Raw genomic sequence first — 5,672 nt, 5'->3', positions numbered from 1 at the left:
CACCCCAGTCTCCTCTCCACTCCCCACCAGCCTTGGCTCCTAGCCTTGGGAGGCAAGTGGGAATAAGGGAGGGTAAAGTGGGTCTTTGCACAATCATGGGGTCAGGACACAGGCCCAGTGTCAAACCTAGAGTTCTCTGGCTCACTGCTCACTTGCAAGACTCTACAGCACCCCAACAACAAAACCCTTTTTCCTAATCCTTACCATGGTCACCTGCTTCTCCTGTCTGCCATGGCTGTGCCTCCTAGTTCTTGACTTTGGTGGTTAGGTGGAGCCTGGCTGTAGTTATAGTGACTGGGCATGTGGGACTGAGGGGGTTATGAGGATACAGGACCTAGAATGCTAAAACATGAAAGCCCCGGAGCACCTGGGTCCCTGTAGTGCAGCTTCTGATCCTGTCCCTGCTTTAGAGTTACACGCCTGGGCTGGGGTATCTTGAGTGTGATGGATCGACTCTGCCCTCAGGGAGCCCCTTTCCTGATTGGGACATGAGCTGGGGACCTACGGGTGGCCCTTGCTCTTGCCTCCTTGACAGACTTGGTCCTAATGTCCATCCACCTCCCATGAGGCTCTAGGGCCCTCCTTCGCATAATGCTCCCTGGGACCCCTGACCCCTCGGTAAACCTGATCATGTCCTGGAGACTCCACCCTTGAGATGTTTCTTCACTCCCGTACAACAGCAACAAACTGGACTAGCTCCTGCTTCACTGTGAGGCTGACGTCCATTGTAACCTGTTTCACTGTTGAGCCAGGTGGTGGATGTGGGACCCAGACTTTAGAGCTTGCTGCATCACCTCCTAAGATGACTCAGGCCCTAAATGCGGGCCGCCCATCCTCCTGAGGCACTGGTGTCATGAGGCAGCCACTTCTCCCAAAGGGGCAGATCCTAGACGAGCCTCTGCAAGCCTGCTGTGTCCATCCCTGTCCTTGTTTGGAAACTCCATCCAGCCCCTCAGATTAGGTTAGTCAAATGTCTCTTGTCCCCATTACTCCCTAGAGAATAGGGTGTGATTTCTGGCTAGCACTGACTGGTCTCTGGCAGATATGACAGCACTGGACCAGTAAAAGTAAAAGGATAGGGCCACATGTGCTACAGTGGGGTCCTGAGAGCTCAAAAATGGGCTAATACATTGAAATTTCCACATTTCATATTAACTATACGTCTTTTGGTCATAAACACTTTGGAAGGGTTTTTGTGTTTTGTCTTTGAAATTATTTGACCACACATATTTGTTTTTATGATTTCTCAGCACCCATCCTTACTCTTGTAGGGATTCTTGTTAATTAAAAAAATCCATCCATTCTAATTGCAAATTGCTTACAAATGTAATAACATGTTGATGACTTCTAAAATAATGCAGCTGACATTATGTTTTGTTTTACACCCATTTAAATATTCTTCAATTTTGCAATTTACTTTTCCTTCTTTATTTTTTTTTCATGTGCCAATAATTGGTTTCTTCAGGTCAATTATATTTTTGTAGGTCCCTGACTCACTCACTGGCCTTGCGTCCTGCCACTCCAGCACCAGATGAGTAGACTATCTCTGCTGAATGTTGTGATGCAATTGCCCAGCTGGCATCTAGTTGGAAACGGTGGGGAGGCTGACATCCTTTAAAATGAAACACCAGTAAAAGGAAAATGCTATTTAATTGGCAGCAGGGGGCTCCAGGTGAAGGCTGTGGGGTCAGAGGTCAGCTTGTGAATGGGCAGAAAAGCAGGAAGCATGGGGGGCTGACAGGATCCAGCCATAGTTTCCCTTGGTCCCCACTTCCAAGTGCAGCTGGTGGCAGAGGGCATGTTCAGTGAGACACAGAAGCAGGTGACGGTGAAGGGTCCTTGTGGAGTCTGGGGAATTGGGGTCTGACTCCAAAGCCAGAGGAGCTCCTCCTCCCTATGCCTTCCCGCTGCCACACTGGGTCTAGGACCTGCCCCTGGTGTCATGGTTTTGAAAGCTGCATTTGTACAGAGGTGGGGTTAGGAATGGTCAAGTTCCCTGGGAGCAAAGCCTGAGACACAGATCCAGGTGTTGCTAATTCAATCAGGGAGCCCTCCCAGGTGATGGTGGTGAGCAAGGGAAATTCAGCAGGAAGCTCAAAGCTTGATGGGAGGCCGGACGGGAAGCAAGACACAGGGCGGCTGCAGTCTGATGGGGAGGACACTGGAGGTGAGTGACTCGGTCCTCAGCGTGCTGTGGGGGGTTCTGTAGTCCTCTAACTCCTCAGTCATTGCCAAGGGCTGCCTCTGCGGGGCCTGGAAACTCCAGGCACTTCTGTGCGTAGAGGCCAAGGTTCTCATGGCAAAGCTGGCAGAATCCGGCTGAGTTGAGGGCCTGCCCTGGTAATTGCCAGATTTGGCACCAAATGTTGAGCCACGACCAGGCAACAGGCACTGTCCTATATGTTTTTCAAAGACTCTCATTCCATCCTTACGTGGCCAGTCCTGCGATAGGTGCTCTCCCGTATTTAAGGGCAGGCATAGTCATGTGAGGCAGGGGCATTGGGGTCACACCTAATTTTGCTACCTACTCATCTTTGTATGAGCTCCACAGCCTCTCTAAGCCTCAGTTTCATTGTCTGTAAAAAGGGGGCAAGTGGTAGGATCAGCACATACAGCTGGGAGAGATTTCTTTTTTGAAATAGTCTCAAGCTATCATAGCTCACAGCAACATCCAACTCTTGGGCTCAAGTGATCCTCTTGCCTCAGTTTTTCTATTTTTAGTAGAGACTGGGTTTCACTTTTTGCTCAGGCTGGTCTCGAACCCATGAGCTCAAGCTATCCACTTGCCTTGGCCTTCCAGCTGGGAGAGATTGAGTGAAGTAAGGCTGCTACCATGTTGAGCTCAGCACTTGTCAGGGAGTAAGTGCCCGTGTAAGTAATGGCTGTGCTTTCTGTTAGTCACCTCATCCGTGAATTGGGCCAGAAAAGCCCCAACTCCTCCTCCTGGTTACTTTGCATGGCTTTTTATTTCTATGTGGGTCGCTTTGTAAATGGGGGGTGGGGGTGTTTGGACTGGGGCAGGGGGACGTATGAACCTCCCTGTTGCTGAGAGCCTGGGGGGCGTCTGAGGTGAGAGTCCCATACTGTCCAAGCTCCTTTCAGAGCCAGCTTCCTGATACTGGCCACAAACAAGAAGGTTATCTCAGAACCTGTCGGGCCTGCAGTCCCGAGGAGAAAGTTGGTGCTGGTATAAAGGAAGAAGGGATTGTCTAAGATTGTGCTAAAGAGGAAATGGCGCTTTCTCAGCTCTGTGCCCTTAGTGCTCCCCTGGAGGGCTGCTGTTCCTGGCTCAGTCCAGTTACTCACAGTCTCTGAACTCACCTTGCTGTTGGCTGTCTCCTCCTCCCCAGCTCTCACAGGCAGCAGACTCAAATGAGCCGCTGAGACCCATTCTGTGGCCTCCCAGCGGTAGGGCCTGGGTTCCTGGGCCTCCCTATTTTCCTCCTGGTCTCAGTTCTTTTCAACAGTTTCCCATCCCAGGTGTTACCTCCTCTAGTTTGTCCCTCACTTAACTGCTAGAATAATCTTCTGAAAGTCAAGACATTTGAGAACCTGGAATTGCTCCCACTCTCATAGGGCGACAGAAAGCCCAGCTCCTTAGCTGGACACACCATCACCAGAAGGGTAGGAGGTGCAGAATGGAAACAGGTATGCTGAGAGTGCTGGGGAGGGGGGGGGGCTCATCTCACCTGGCTCAGCCTTGTCACCAGGCCCAGTCTGTCTCACCTTCATGTCTTAGTATTCTGTTTGCACTATGGGAGAGCCTGGGGAAGCCCTCTGACATCACCAGACTCTTTATCTATCATGGAATCAGGAGCAAATCTGACACCTGCAGAATTATTTGCATGAAGCCTCCTTGTTTGGAAATGGGGCTGGCTGGCTTTCACACAGGATTCTACTGGAGAAGAGAGAAATCTGTTTCATGTTGCCTTAAATGCGGTTAAAAAAAAAAAAAGTTGTAATTGGAGGCTTGGCACCTGTAGCTCAGCGGCTAGGATGTCAGCCACATACACTGGAGCTGGCAGGTTCGAATCCAGCCCAGGCCTGCCAAACAACAATGACAACTACAAACAAAAAATAGCCGGGCATTGTGGCAGGTGCCTGTAGTCCCCGCTACTTGAGAGGTTCAGGCAAAAGAATCAGTTAAGCCCAGGAGTTTGAGGTTACTGTGAGCTGTGACGCCAGGGCACTCTACCCAGGGTGACAGAGTCAAAAAAAAAAAAAAAAAAAAAAAAAAGTTGTGATTGGATATTTCCTTCTTCAATTGCTGCAATTAGAGATCTGTGGTTGGATGTCTTCCTGGGCATTCCTTTCTCTACCTTAGGAGTAGAAACTGTAGGATTACCTCCCTGCTAGTGCCTGTGGATTGCAGACAAATCCATGCATGTTCAAGCTGAGGCTGGTGACTGAGGGGTCCTTGCTTACTTGAGGAGCTTACACCTATAGCAAAGGAGCTAGAAGTAGGGCGGGTGAAATCTGGGTGTTGCTTGGGGAGATCACTAGAAGTTCTTCTGACAACTCCTGAAATTTAGGTCTCATTTCAACAAGAAGATTAATAGCTTAATCTGAAGCAGAGAACTGAGGCAACATTAATTTGAAAACAGTTTATGTGCACACTGGTCTCCACCTTCACCAGTCCACATGCAGAGCTACAAAATTCTACAGAAAATTCTTTTCTTCTAGGAAGGCATGCCTGATAAATACAGCTTTTTGCCTGAATATAAAACCTTTCCCTAGAAAAGAGGAAGTTCCCTAATAGTTAAGTCCTTACAAGTTTTCTCATAAACTCTCAGAACTACTTTGAAAACACAGGTTCTGTTTGGGAAACACCCATTCACCAAAATGACTTGTTCAGTGTTAAGTTTGGGAGGCACATGGAGATCACCAGAAGGATTTGGGATAAAAGAAGCCCCATTGTAGAACAAAGATTTAGTCATTATTCCTGGGATATGATCGCAGCATTCTATCAGATTTCAGTGTAAACAAAAATTTTACATTATTAAGATGGTACATATGTATTTATAAGATAACTGGGGGAAGTATGATATGACTGAAGTGGAAGCTTAGGCCTTGAATGCTGTTTCTTATAATGGCTTTGTCACGATGTGTCTCAGACAACTAGCTGGAAGTCATAGAAATCAACTCTAAAACACTGTGCTGATAATTTGCAAAGGGGATCTGGTGATGACAAGGAGAGGCCCCCAAGTGCAAGTGAAGAGTTGCATAGAATTATTTCATAAAGTGCAAGGGAAAGAAATCAATATTCTATATTTCTGCCTCTGATTTATGCGTGTACCCAAGGCGAATATCTGTTTAATCAGCATCTGTAAAGCATATATACTTAAAGTGTCCAAAAACCTTTCCTTAGGATCTTCTTTTTGAGGAATTAGGGGGTCACTTTATATTGAGGGCGGCCTATATTTGCGCCAGGAGGTAAGTTGCAGCCTGGTTTATGTGACTGTACCTACTTGCTCTTTCTGCTGTGTTCTTAAGGCAAAGCCTGATCCTGAGTGTTCATTTCTTCTTCCTCTCTGCATAATAACTTCCCAAAGGGCTGCTGCCTTTTTCTATCACAACCCTCCAAAACAAGTGTTTTCTCCCTGGGTGTTGGAAAGTTCACTGGACTATCTTCTCTGGGCCTCATTTTCCTTATTTCTAGGATAAAGAGTTGG

Source organism: Otolemur garnettii, unplaced genomic scaffold (genome assembly GCF_000181295.1).
Source record: "Otolemur garnettii isolate 467f Iridium unplaced genomic scaffold, OtoGar3 scaffold00005, whole genome shotgun sequence".
In the NCBI taxonomy this organism is placed as follows: Eukaryota; Metazoa; Chordata; class Mammalia; order Primates; family Galagidae; genus Otolemur; species Otolemur garnettii.
The sequence above is the reverse complement of the archived record's forward strand: the minus strand, read 5'-3'. Positions refer to the sequence as shown.